Here is a 15,160-nt window from a genome sequence, read left to right as displayed (position 1 = left end):
CTACCTGCACACTTGTCTTTTATACCTTCAATTCCCCAGTATGTATCCTTACACTTCCACCAAGCAGTTTTTCACCGCTATTGCACTGTTGTAGTGACCCATTCAGCAGTTTGTTCTAATCCATTGACTGCACTAAAACTCAAGCACTTAAAAATTCAGTCAGGCACTGTCCTTGCAGAACTGTAATCATTCAGTCAGTACCCAAGTACTCATGCAGCAAAGTAGGCCTTAGGGTATGAACTGCTTCAAACCGCTATGGACTATGCTTGTAGTCCCCTATCTACCTGCACACTTGTCTTTTATACCTTCAATTCCCTAGTCTGTATCCGTACACTTCCACGAGGCACTCTGTCACTGCTGTTGCACTATTGTAGTGAGCCATTTAGCAGTTTGTGCTAATTCATTCACTGCACTAAAACTCAAGCACTTATAAATTCAGTCAGGCACTGTCCTTGCAGAACTGTTATCAGTTAGTCAGTACCCAAGTACTCATGCAGCAAAGTAGGCCTTAGGGCATGAACTGCTTTAAACCGCTATGCACTATGCTTGTAGTCTCCAATCTACCTGCACAATTGTCTTTCATACCTTCAATTCCCTAGTCTGTATCCTTGCACTTCCTCCAAGCACTCTGTTACTGCTGTTGCCCTGTTGTAGTGAGCCATTCAGCAATTTGTGCTAATCCATTCACTGCACTTAAACTCAAGCACTTATAAATTCAGTCAGGCACTGTCCTTGCAGAACTGTAATCAGTTAGCCTGGAATAGTCTAGGAATAGTGTAGAGAATGTGAAAAAAAAGAATGTATCTGCAACAAAAAAGAAAAACAAGAGATAAAAGATAAACAATGGGAAATCATGTTCTAAAGAAACACTGTATAGTAAAAGGGCGAAGAATCAATTTCAGAAAATTAGAAAGATAATGTTTTACAATAGAGTTGTCTTGAACGTATTAAAGGATATGAAGGAATGTAAAAGGATATCAGCATTTTATAAGAAGAAGAAACTTATTGAAAGCATTGTTGAGAAGGCATTTGAATTAAAAAAGAAATGATTTATTTTAATAATCAATAGAATTTGATGACTAGATAAACCAATCCATTTAATAAAGGTGAAAAGTAAGTGGAGAATACTAATTAACAGAACTAATTTTTCTGATATTTTTTTGGGGTGAATGGAAACACAGTTCAAGTTCTGAGCCTTCTTTTAATGAAGAGAGTTATTTTCAGTGTAATGATTTGTTACATGCAGTTGACACCAGTGGTCGAGCTTATGAGATTAGAAATGGTTGTCCTATTCAGCAAGAGAAAATTGTTCCCAGAAATGCAGAAGAGGTGTTAGCTGATGAAGTTTTAGGGACATGTCCTAAAGCTCCAGTGTACACTTGGAATTGCAGTAGTATTTGTACTGTACGACTGGAATATATTGATTTTTTATGTAATTTCTTACGTGAGTATACTAAGAAAAGTGTTTAACAAAAGATTAAGCTGTTGCAAGGACTAGACCCTTGCAGAGTGAGAGAAAATACTGGTTTGCAAGTTCATTCTCTGGCTTGTCTTTCTAGAAAAGTATGTCAATAGGTTTTTCACCATTTCACGATGTTAGCAGTACATCATACTCAAATGAGGAAATTAGTCAAGACATTGTATTATGCAAAAAGTCCAGCACTAATATTAACAAAGTTGAACAGTGCTCTTTTGCATGGATCAGTATCAGATGTAATGAACGTTTGTGAAGAAATTGAGTTTAGTTACTTTGGTCCTGAGCAAGACAGTGCAGAAACTGATACATTAATAGAAGGAAATGTGAAAGAGAATGTACAACATTCTAGGAGAAAAAATTTTGGGCAAAAAATTACAAAGTTTCGGGTGAAAGGACAAATTATTCTTGTATTTGTTGTTCATGAACTCATTATAAAAATCAGACTAGGACTGTTGATCTGTATTTAAAAAAGTGAAAGAGAAAATAATAATGAGTGGAAGGAATTTGCAACTTATTTGTTGGAAGAGAATTGTTTTCATTTGGGTTCTGATCAATGTATTTGTAAATATTGTTATAACAAGTTAAATGAGAACAAAATGCCTGCTAGAGCTGTGCATAATAATCTTGAGTTGGTAAACATTCCTTTTGAACTGATAGATTTAAATACCTATGAGTCTATTCTTATTCAATGTGTGCATCCATTTCAGGCAATTGTTCGTATGGAGCCTAAGACAGGGAAATTGCCTCCTTCAGATTTATAGAGCGGATTAAAGGGAAGACTTGTATATTTGCCTCTAGATTTAAAGAAAAATATTGAAACAATTGGTGTAGAAAATGTAGAAGATGAACCTCTAGTTATTCTAGTTAACTATGAGTAAGAACATCTGGCAAGAATTAGTGAATGTTAGGCAACGTTGTATCTGGTAAAAAAATAGTCAGTACTATAAAAATGTGTATGTGGGAGAAGAAGAAATAAGTTTAGAAGATGATTCTGACTCGTCTACTGGACAAATTGAAAAAGTGGATATGGAGTAAGTTGGCTGGCTCATGTGGATATTACCAAAGACGATTTCCTATTGTTCCGCCCATATGGGGTTCATCTTTCATTTATAGCTTTTGAATTGTATTTCTTGAATATTAAGGAGAGGTTATCCGATATGCTGGGGTTGAATACTTGGTGCTAAAGGGCTGTTTTAGCAACAGTTTTTTACTCAAATTCTTTTTCAAAACCAAGGTCAATTAGCTTGGTGTTATATTTGATTTAACTTTTAAGCGACAGTGTGAACAGATCATTATGTTATGCGGTTCAAATTAAATCAGCGTATGCTACAAAGTTGGTTTGAGATTCTAAATCCTACTCAAAAAGGGGCATTTTATCAAAATGTAAAGCTTTTTGGGGGGACAGGAAAATGCCTGTCCAGGGTTTTTTCCTGGTGACAGATTTGGACGAGATTGAGGCAGGCAGGAAGGGTTGGGGCAGTCAGAATAGCTTTGAACAGAGGGAAAACTGATGACAGAGAAATGAGGCAGGAGGTAGGCATGTGGAAAAACTAAGGCGTTGGGGTCGAGGTTCAATATGTGGAAAAGTTCATGGGCGGGCGGCGAGGGGGGTTAGAGTTGGGTTGTTTTTTGTTAGGCATTGCATAAATTATTGTAAATGCTTTTGACTGTTGCAAATAAAGTGACCTTTTACGCCCATTAGGTCTGTGATATAATCATTGCCCGATGACGGCTCCTTGGGATGGCATTGGAAGAATGTCCACCTTAGGCAGCTTTGGGCCAATGTTACAGCCCAGAGTGACAGGTCTCCAGCGGGGGAGGCGTCTGTTGTAGATTTCTAACATTGCATTCCTTTCCAGTCAGTAGAAGGGTGCTGGTGAAAGTAGGCTGAGCGCTTTTTCGTCACTGCCCCTCCTATCCTCCCTTTAAATTAGTAGATTATAGATTTAGCCATAGCTCAGGTTAAGTATATTAAAAGATTATATTGTTGAGAGCAGTTTTTTATAAGCAGGCAGATTTGTAAGAGGTTGATGGATCAAGCCCTGATCTGTTGACTGGGTATGAGTGTTCTGTTTAATTCAGATACTCTGTCCATCACCACCCCCTTTTCTGAATCGTTTTGTAAGAGGTTGAGGCAGCAGGAAGGATTGGGGCTGTCAGAATAGCTTAGGACATAGGGAAAACAGATGACAAAGGAATGAGGCAGGAAGTAAGCAGGAGGCGAAACGGATCTCTGACATAATATAGAATGCCAAAATATCGACCTACCAAAATATCGAGGTAAAAATATAGAATACCAAAATATTGACCTACTGTCTCCAAACAGGTAAGTACAAAAATATCGAATCAAAAATATTGATGTAAAAAATAAAGTTAGTCAAAATATCAATTTTTTTAAATGCTTTAAATTAAATAAAAATTAATGAACTAATAAATATAATGCACTTAAACATACTTAAAATACTTAAATAACCTTAAAATTAATAAATAATTAATGTAAGTAAAAAAAAACATACAAATTGATTTGTTAAAACATATATATATATATATAAAATTGTTCTAAAAAACAATTATGTGTGTTAAACACACACAATGAACCCCGTGATTTTTAAGGTTCTTGTTTATAAAATGGGCACTAGACCCAGTATTTTGTAAATTTAAGTACAACCAGGGTTTTTGTACTTACACGGCAGATTGAACTGGTTTATTTGTTTTAAACACATTGTGATATATAGTTTACAGGCATTCTCTTGAAAATTGCGAAGGACGTAATGTTTTTTGGCTGAAAATTCATAATCGGCAATGAGATAAATTGTCAATTATTTATATAGCATGAATTATATGTGGTTATACCTTAGGATGCTTTTAATAAGTAAGAGCAGTTAAACTACATAAAACGCTGTAACTTTCTAGTGAGCTTGCAACTGGTAACCATGACCACGGGGAAGCCAAACTGAGAACCAATCAAATGTTGACATGTTAAAAAGCAATGACTCATTGTTTGCTCTGTGTTGTGAGCAAGGCGGCTTTGACCGTCGAAACGCGTCAATCCTAATGCACTGAGAAAATAAAATACTTATTTCTGAACATGACCCCACGGAGTCAGCGCCTGATTGCTATTGTTTTGGTCAGGACTGGAGAAAATATATATATATATATATATATATATATATATATATATATATATATATATATATATATATATATATATATATATATATATATATATATATATATATATATATATATATATATATATATATATATATATATATATATGTATATAAACCTAATATTAATAAAAAAATTACAATATTTTTACCGTAGGATAGTGGAAAGGGTAAAATTTACTATTGCCACTCCAGTGAGTGCAACAGTAGGGAAAGAGTTGGATGGCGTAGGGGAACAATTACTATTCCCACTCCAGAGAGTGCAACAGTAGGGAAAGCGTTGGATAGCGTAGGGGTAAAAAATTACTATTCCAACTCCAGAGAGTGCAACCGTAGGGTAAGCGCTGCATAGCATAGGGGTAAAAATTACTATTCCCACTCCAGAGAGTGCATCAGTAGGGAAAGCGTTGGAACGCGTATTGTTAAAAATTACTATTCCCACTCCAGAGAGTGCGACAGTAGGGAAAGCGTTGGATAGCATAGAGGTAAAAATTACTATTCCCACTCCAGAGAGTGCAACAATAGGGAAAGCGTTGGATAGCGTAGGGGTAAAAATTACTATTCCAACTCCAGAGAGTGCAACAGTGGGGAAAGCGTTGGATAGCGTAGGTATAAAAATTACTATTCCAACTCCAGAGAGTGCAACAGTAGGGAAAGCGCTGGATAGCGTAGGGGTAAAAATTACTATTCCCACTCCAGAGAGTGCAACAGTAGGGAAAGCGCTGGATAGCGTAGGGGTAAAAATTACTATTCCCACTCCAGAGAGTGCAACGGTAGGGAAAGTGTTGGAAAGCGTATTGTTAAAAATTAATATTCCCACTCCAGAGAGTGCAACAGTAGGGAAAGCGTTGGATAGCGTAGAGGTAAAAATTACTATTCCCACTCCAGAGAGTGCAACAGTAGGGAAAGCGTTGGATAGCGTAGGGGTAAAAATTATTATTCCAACTCCAGAGAGTGTAACAGTAGGGAAAGCATTGGATAGCGTAGGGGTTAAAATTACTATTCCCACTCCAAAGAGTGCAACAGTAGGGAAAGCGTTAGATAGCGTAGAGGTAAAATTACTATTCCCACTCCAGAGAGTGCAACAGTAGGGAAAGCGTTGGATAGGGTAGGTGTAAACATTACTATTCCAACTCCAGGGAGTGCAACAGTAGGGAAAGCGCTGGATACCGTAGGGGTAAAAATTACTATTCCCACTCCAGAGAGTGCAACCGTAGGGTAAGCGTTGCATAGCGTAGGGGTAAAAATTACTATTCCCACTCTAGAGAGTGCAACGGTAGGGAAAGCGTTGGAACGCGTATTGTTAAAAATTACTATTCCCACTCCAGAGAGTGCGACAGTAGGGAAAGCGTTGGATAGCATAGAGGTAAAAATTACTATTCCCACTCCAGAGAGTGCAACAGTAGGGAAAGCGTTGGATAGCGTAGGGGTAAAAATTACTATTCCAACTCCAGAGAGTGTAACAGTAGGGAAAGCGTTGGATAGCGTAGGGGTAAAAATTACTAGTCCCACTCCAGAGAGTGCAACAGTAGGGAAAGCGTTGGATAGCGTAGAGGTAAAATTACAATTCCCATTCCAGAGAGTGCAACAGTAGGGAAGCGGTGAATAGCGTAGGAGTAAAAATTACTATTCCAACTCCAGACAGTGCAACAGTAGGGAAAGCGTTGGATAGCGTAGGGGTAAAAATTACTATTCCAACTCCAGAGAGTGCAACAGTAGCGAAAGCGCTGGATAGCGTATGGGTAAAAATGACTATTCCCACTCCAGAAAGTGCAACAGTAGGGAAAGCGTTGGATAGCGTAGAGGTAAAAATTACTATTCCCACTCCAGAGAGTGCAACAGTAGGGAAAGCGTTGGATAGCGTAGGGGTAAAAATAACTATTCCCACTCCAGAGAGTGCAACAGTAGGGAAAGCGTTGGATAGCGTAGGGCTAAAAATTACTATTCCCACTACCGAGAGTGCAACAGTAGGGAGAGCATTGGATAGCGTAGGGGTAAAAATTACTATTCCAACTCCAAACAGTGCAAAAGTAGGAAAAGCGTTGGATAGAGTTGGGGTAAAAATTAATATTCCAACTCCACAGACTGCAACAGTAGGGAAAGCATTGGACAGCGTAGGGGTGAACATTACTATTCCCACTCCAGATAGTGCAACAGTAAGGAAAGCGTTGGATAGCGTAGGGGTAAAAATTACTATTCCCACTCCAGAGAGTGCAACAGTAGGGAAAGCGTTGGATAGCGTAGGGGTAAAAATGATTATTCCCACATCAGAGAGTGCAACAGTAGGGAAAGCGTTGGATAGCATAGGGATAAAAATTACTATTCCCACTCCAGAGAGTGCAACAGTAGGGAAAGCGTTGGATAGCGTAGGGGTAAAAAATATTATTCCCACTCCAGTGAGTGCAACAGTAGGGAAAACATTGGCTAGCAGGAGGGTAAAAATTACTATTCCCACTCCAGTGAGCGCAACAGTAGGGAAAATAAATACTTCATATATAAATAAAAATAAAATAAATAATAATACCAATTACAAATTAATTAAAATACTTAACACTTTTATATAATATATGAATTAATCAATTAAAAATGCAAATAAAAATTAATTAATAAAAAAATTACCTACTAATACAAAATATTTACCAATTAACAATACATTAATTAACAAGTAGAAAATAATTACTAATTTGATAAAATAAAAAAATAAATTAAAAATAGAATTACTTGCCATTAAATTACTCCCCACCCTATTCCCCTATTCCCCTATAAAACCACAACCCACTACATAAACTAAATTAATAAAATTAACATAATTATCAATTAATAAATTAATTAAATGTAATTACCCATTATATTTTAATAATTATCAATTAATAATTAATTAACTATTATTTCACAATAAATACAAATAAATAAATTAACATATTTAAATATTTATAATTAAATAACTTCCCACCCTATTCCCCTATAAACCCACAACCCGCTACTGAAAGTAAATTACTAAAATTAATATATTTATCAATGTATCTATTAATTTTAATTAATTACCTAATATATTTTAATTAAGTGCCAATTATTAATTAATTAATAGTTAATTGAAAATAAATACCAATAAATAAATTAACATATTTAATTAATTATAATTAAATTACTTCCCACCCTATTCCCCTATAAACCCACAACCCGCTACAGAAAATAAATTACTAAAATTAACATAATTATCAATTAATCAATTAATTAAAAATAATTACCAATTATATTTTGATTGATTACCAATTAATAATTAATTACCAATTAATTCAAAATAAATACCAATAAATAAATTAACATATTTAATTCATTATAATTAAATTACTTCCCACCCTATTCTCCTATAAACCCACAACCCGCTACAGAATTATACTACGCAAAAATTAAACCCTTGACTGCTGGCCCGTTTCCGCCCCTGTGCTGTAAACAAATGAACAGGGGCGGGCCATGACGAACCCCAGCCGTCATCAGCACACGAGCACCGTAGTGCATGACGGCTGGGGTTCGTCATCAGCATGCAAGGGGTTAAATACCATAAAAATAATTAATTAATATAAATAATAAAACAAATATACACTTTTCAAACATATACTAACATAAAAAACACTTTAAAAATTGATATTATCTTACTTACCTTAAATTCGATATTTTTGTAGTCTATATTCTGTCCATTCTATATTTTTGTAGTCTATATTCTCTCCATTCGATAGTATGTCCATTCTATATTTTTTAATTCGATATTAATGCTATCCTATTCGATATTTTTGTAGTCTATATTCTGTCCAGTCGATATTCTGTCCATTCTATATTTTTCAATCGATATTAATGCAAATCGATAATAAAAAAATCGATATTTTGACTGTATACCAGGCGAAACTAAGGCATTGGGGACGAGGTTCAATATGGGGAAATGTTCTTGGGAATCAAGTAGGGGCAGCAGGGGTGTTAGATTTGAGTTGTATTAGTTGGGCCTTAATTATTGTAAGTGCTTTTGACTGCTGCAAATAAAGCAACCTTTTACCCCCATTCGGTCTGTGATCTAATCATTGCCTGATGAGCAAAACACTCCTATATAAGATGATCCTGCACTTAATGCCAATGCGAGGTTGTAATGATGACCATAATCAGTAACAGAACAACTCATTTTATTTGATAACACAATTGTCATTCCTCGACAACTTCTCTAACCAAACCCATCTAGCATTCAGCCCCTTTCCTCATCTTTTATGCAGTATTTTCAAGATAAGACTACGCACACTTACAAAAGATGGGGAAATGTGGACAAAGCACACAACAAGTTAAGGCATACTATAAACCGCATCATTATTCATGAGTGCACCTTAAACAGTTTTACAGCATGATTGTTTATATGTTTTACAGCTTTTAACCTCTCCAAAGTTGTTGTTATGGATACATTAGAATTGTCTCAGAATGTATGATGTGAAGATTGTCTGATGTAAAACCTATCTATTGACGTTGTACCATTGTCTGATTTAAATGGACCTTGGGTAGACTTGTTGCAAAGTTGTGGTCAATACAGAAGGCTAGGTAGCAGGATTATGATCACTGCATGATAAGAACAAGCTTGCAGTTGTACTGCGATCTTTGAGGCTTTCATTAGGTTTAAAAATACCAGGTGAAGGGCTCGCGCTCTAATCGGATAGGGCCATTTAATCATTGTTCACATCCAGAAGTCTGCAGTTTTCGAGTAGTTCAATTGCACCCTGGAAGTCGCCTGGTAAAACATTCAGTGAAAGGGGAGGTAAGTAGAAGGCTAGTTTGAGAATTATATTTAAGAAGGTGGTGCTATGGTTGGGGGATGATCATTAAATAACTGCTTTGATGAATGAGGTGTTTGGGGTGGTTTACAGTGACCAGCTATATGAAGCATAGTGCATGCTCTGTGTTTTTAGCAGTTTGGATCATCCAAAAAAACTACAGCTAGCTGTCTGAAATTGGACTATTAGTTGTGCAGGATGGGAAGTTTGAACATTTAATATGTCCACAATTGCCTCCTTACTTGGAACCAAGTACTCCATTGTAGCACTCAACTCTCTCAGGGTAGTGAAGTAGATCGGCCCAAGGCCTACTGAAATCACATTTGACCCCTAGAGGGTCATGACCCCATAAGCAAAATACTCTCCCACTTATACCAGATGCAGGCTCACAATGTAAGCGGGTATCATTTTAAATAAAGCAGGCATATTGGCTTTGCCAGTGGGTTATCACATACAAATATAAGGCTAGCCTATTAGCTTTATTAAGGAGTCCCTACATTAAAATATATGTCAAGCACATTAGCTTTTTTTTAAGGTGTTATATATTCTCAGAACAATGATTAAAGGTTAGACATCACCATCATACCAATGGAATCAATAACCATATTAAGATGCAGTCATTATCATTAATAAACGCATTCCAATGTCTCTCAATAATCATTGTGAATAAAACATGTTTAAATAAAGCATTCCATTCAATAATCATGTGACTAAGTCTTCCTTTTACACTCTTAGAACACATAAAATGCAGCCATAGAACCAACTACTAGGAGTACCACTCCCCTGAGCTGAACTGTGCTCTAGGAGTGATTTGAAATAATGAGACCTTTTCCACGGGTTTCTGAAATCCATGTACCCAGAAACGTAGGGAGACTTACAGATGCCAACTGCCCTACTCCTCCTCCCAAAACATTCCATTTTATACGTTGGAGGTCCCCCTTCCTGTTTTAGGGCACTGCAGAAACAAAAGAAGGGTATTAAGGAGAGCTCCTCAGAGCAATATTTGATGAGTGGCTCCTGACACTTTGTCTACATTCTGCACCCTTTCACTGAGTTCCCTCTTTTAATATTGTATGGTGTTCCAGTCTCACACAGTACATCCCAATGCCTCCATCCATATTGGGGGTCTTGGCAGAAGCCCAAATGCCCCTGCAACTGAGCCAGCTGTCCACATTCAGCTCTGTTGCTGCATGGGAGCCAGCACAGTCATTTCTCCTTCTACTGCAACATTAGTCAGCTCCTTTGTTGCTATCACTTGTGGGCAGTAGCGGGCACCATCTACCTGAGCGCACTCTGATGGACCGAAGAGGCCATTTTGGAGCTATATCAGCTTGACTAATATGAGAGCTAAACAATTATTGCAATGGGTATTTCCATGTTTTTCAGCCTTGATAAAGCCCCAGACTTGCGTGCCAAAAAGAGGGTTTTAACGTGTTGGCTTTATTATAATTCATTCACCTGCAGATATTATGACAATAAGGGCATTAACAAGCAGATCTGGAGTGGATCGGTTCTTCGCAATCCAACCATAAGATATCCTGATGGCATATGGGGCTACAAACGTAACTTATATTGGTGAGGGTGGATGCAGGAGTGTTTCTCTAGATTATGGCTGTCAGAAGTTGCTTGTTCATCCATCACGGTAAATGTTTCTGGACCCAAACATATTCTTCACCCTCTGAAAGTAGGCAACATCCTCCAAGAGGAGCATCCCTGTGAGCCCCCTTCAGTGGGGGTAAGGTGATCTTTTCTCTCAATACAATATGGTGAATCCAAATATAAATGTTTCTTCCACAATCCTCTCACAAACCCTTGGAGTATCGTAAAGAAAACTGTGGGCTTAGGTTGTGTGTGTCTACCTCCCTCCTTACTCTTTGACCAGTTGATAGGATGTTTTGTTCCCCTTTAGTGAGAAAAATCAAAATACTGGTCAGTGTTTGGTGTGACATAGGAACTTGTAGATGACCTATTACCAATCAATGCAATGGTCTTGTATATGGTTGTGCACTGACTCTGTTTTGTCTACTGACTGATGTCAGCATTGACGGTCCACATTCTGGGGCACTGAGCCTTTGCTACTTCACTGCCCCGCTTCAGATTTCTCTAATGTTTGTATGCACTGAATTAAAACAAGAGGAAAGGCTGCCCACAAACTCCATATGTATTTTCATACAAACTGGAGATGTCCTACCTTTGGGAGGATTAATTGGTAGCATATGTTCTCCAAATTGATATGGCTGATGAATGGATTAGATTTGCGTAATTTTGTGGATGTGTGTAAAATATGCAGGAATAGGTGTGAAAACAAAGATTCGAGAGAGTAATTCCCATATCTAGGGTTACAACTTGTAATTGTACAGGAACACCTCACTGTGAAAATATTGTATACTGTGATATCAGTAAATCAGGCTACAGTCCTGTAAAATAGGCTTACCTGCAGAGCATGAAATAAGGGTCCTTTGGTTTTCCTATTCAGTCCTCTTGTATCTAACACTTACAATGAACAATCTATCATAATCTTCATTCAATATTGCAAACGTAGACCACAAAAGCTACACAAAAAAGGTCATACAATGAAAAATACGGAAATGTTGACAACATCTCCAATAAAATAATTGAAAACATATATTTAAAGGACTAAAAGGGCTAAAAAAGATCAGTATAAAATAGAGATATGTTATTCAGATTGAATCGTGTTCTCCGACAACTGCTTTAAGGGAAATAAAGTGCATTGGTTCAGATTCAATATCATGGTGAAGAACCGACAATTCAGGATACATATACATTGAAATTGAAACAAAATACTATTTCTGTGTGCTAAAATCCAACTGAGTAACATGTGTCTTGATCATGAAGTTGCAATAAAAAAATAGAGCAGCCTTACACTTTGAGAATTTATGTCTACACAGCAATTATGATTTTTTTTAGATAACAAGCTTTATTCGATTTCAATGCTAGATAATCATAAAAGCATATCATAAAAATACATTTAAAACATCCTTTCATTTCCCATACAGACATAGTTATAATGCAGGTCATTAGTTCATTACAGTGTTATCAATTTCCTACATTTTATCACACTTTTCAGAAAATGTGTTAAAATCCATATCAGTTCATTGTCTAAACATTGTAAAGCAAACATCGCTGGTCGACATTTTCTAAAAGCAAGCTTCTTTAAAAGTGGCACTAACCATTTTTTCCTTTGTGGGTTGTAAAATTTACAGAAAAAAGCTATTTGAATTGAACTTTGCTCAGATGTGTTGCAACAGGGGCATGGTTGCATCACCCTTATCCATTCGTTCATGTTTGGGAAACTCGTAATGTGATGAAAAACATCTCATCTGAATCTTGTTAACAACAGTCTGTCATATTGGTCATGCACTAAGATAAGATAGGGTTGAATGTTGAAAGTTATTCCTATCATCTGTTGGTGCAGTACTGTGGGCTTAACAATTTCTTCTGCTAAACGACATGATTCAAGTAATGATAGACATTTTATTTCGGTTCTTTTTGGACATCAAACTCATTGCCGTAGGCTCATTATAAAACTCAGGGTGTCCTAGATTGCACAGAAAGTCCCTGACATATTTTAACCATTTGAATTTCAGCACACCAGTCATTCCCAGAACATCGTTTAACATGTCCCTATTCAAGTGGGTTTCTTCGGACCTCCATATTCTTTGCCAAAGCATAATTGGTTCTATTTTAATTAGGTCTGTTAAAAATGGGACCCCCGGGGAGGCGTGGCTTGTGCGCCATCTGCAGAGGACGTCTTTCCCGTGAACTCCGCTACGGACTGATCCGCGGATGCCGTGAGGACCCTTTCTGCCGTTTTTCGGACGGCTTTTTTGGTATACAACAGTGTCGGAAGGTGGACAGTCTACAATGGAGCGCTTTTGCAGCCTCGACGATCGCAATTTCGCCGAAAATTTGCAACGGTAACTTTTCTCTGACATCTCATCACGAACGGCCGCCATTTTGTTTGCCGCCGACGTGAATGTCTCTCTTCGCACCTTCTTCAATCCCCCTCTCATTCCGGCAATAGCTTGTTCTGGACATAATATTATGGTGCTGCTCTTTTGCTGACTGCTCAGAGTCTCTTTCTACTTTGTGCACTTTGCCTATTTCACTCTAATGCGCAACAGCTCCTCTGAGGTAAAACGGCCGCCATTTTGAGTCTCCTGACTGCGATGTTTTCTACTTCTACATAAGGGCTATGTGGTGACTGCCTCACCATCTCTTCATGACTCTTGCTCTCCTGGCTTCCCATGACCATCTGCCTCCTGCATTTTGTCATTACTCTGTTTATACAAGCCTTATTGGGTTCTGGCTTTTACTTCTCCAGCCTGCCACTTCATATTAGTGCTGTGAGATACCACCTTGTCCATGTTCTGGTCTTGGTTGATGCCTCCTTCATGGTGCTGTGTGGCTTTTCATTGTTTTCGCACTGACTAATAGTGCGCTACTTGGCGGTTCCTTTTTTCATCGCCTTATATTTGCCACATTGTGTGCCCCTATCACCATAGTGCATCTCCAGTCTGGTTCACACTCTATGATTTTATTGGACATACCTGCTTCTGGTATCCTGAACCATGGCGAATGTCTCTACCTCGCCGAAGTTGTCGCAGACCGGAACCAAGCCTAAAAGGCCTAAAAATGACCCACCCTCCCCAATTAACTCTTCGACTAATCCTGTTCTGGACTCCATCCTTGAAGAGGTGCGTGGTCTTCAACCTTTTATGTCTGCTACTAATGCTAAACTACAACAGATTGAGGAGCGCTGGGTGGTATGGAAAATAAAGTTTTGAATTTAGAACAGCGAGTGAACGATGCCCAAGACCTCTCAACTAAGATTCCATTATTAGAACAAGAGATCCACAAGCTCAAACTGGACACCGAGGATTTGGGAAATCGCAATAGACTAAATAACCTACGTCTTTATGGTGTTCCGGAACATTTGGAAGGGGCTGACATGGTCTCTTTTATTCGAAAATTTCTCCAGGAACTTTTAGAACTCCAACCATCGTCATACCCTCTCAACATCCAACGAGCACACCGTCTTGGCCGCCTCAATTCTAATGCCTCCAAACCACGTGGCATCATCATGCTATTCTTGGAGTTCACCGAGTTAATGGCCGTACTGAAGGCTGCCAGGGCCAAACGTCGTCTCCAGTGGTCTGGTCATAACATTTTCATTTCCCAGGATCTATCTTCTGCTACAAATGCTCGGCGTAAAGAGTTCCTGAACCTTCCTCCCATGATGAGACAGCTCAACATTCAATATGGAATTCTACATCCCTGCTTCTGCAAGATCACACATAATGGTCGCACCAAGTCCTATGATGATCCACAGAAACTTCGCGACTACCTGCTAAGTGTCTCTCCTTCCACTATGGACACTGCTAGCTAATGCTTTTACGTCTTTCTTTGTTCTCTCTTTTTACAACCATTATTCTATTCTTTCTCACTTCTCTTAATGTATCTTCCCTCTTTATCTTCGTCAGATATTTACCTCACATCCTTGTGTTTTTCCTTTTCCTAATGTCCGTATCCTGTGTGCTCGTGGGTCATGTCCTCTCTCTGGTGTACCCTCGTCTCACATGTTTTGGTTACCCTCTTTTTCTCAGATCGAGCCTTCGTGCCTTGATCTGTTCCCTTTATCTCTTTCTGTCTTTACATATCTTTCTTACCTTTCTCTTTCTTCTCTT

Source organism: Lissotriton vulgaris, chromosome 10 (genome assembly GCF_964263255.1).
Source record: "Lissotriton vulgaris chromosome 10, aLisVul1.2, whole genome shotgun sequence".
Taxonomy (NCBI): domain Eukaryota; kingdom Metazoa; phylum Chordata; class Amphibia; order Caudata; family Salamandridae; genus Lissotriton; species Lissotriton vulgaris.
Note: the sequence above shows the minus strand (reverse complement) of the source record.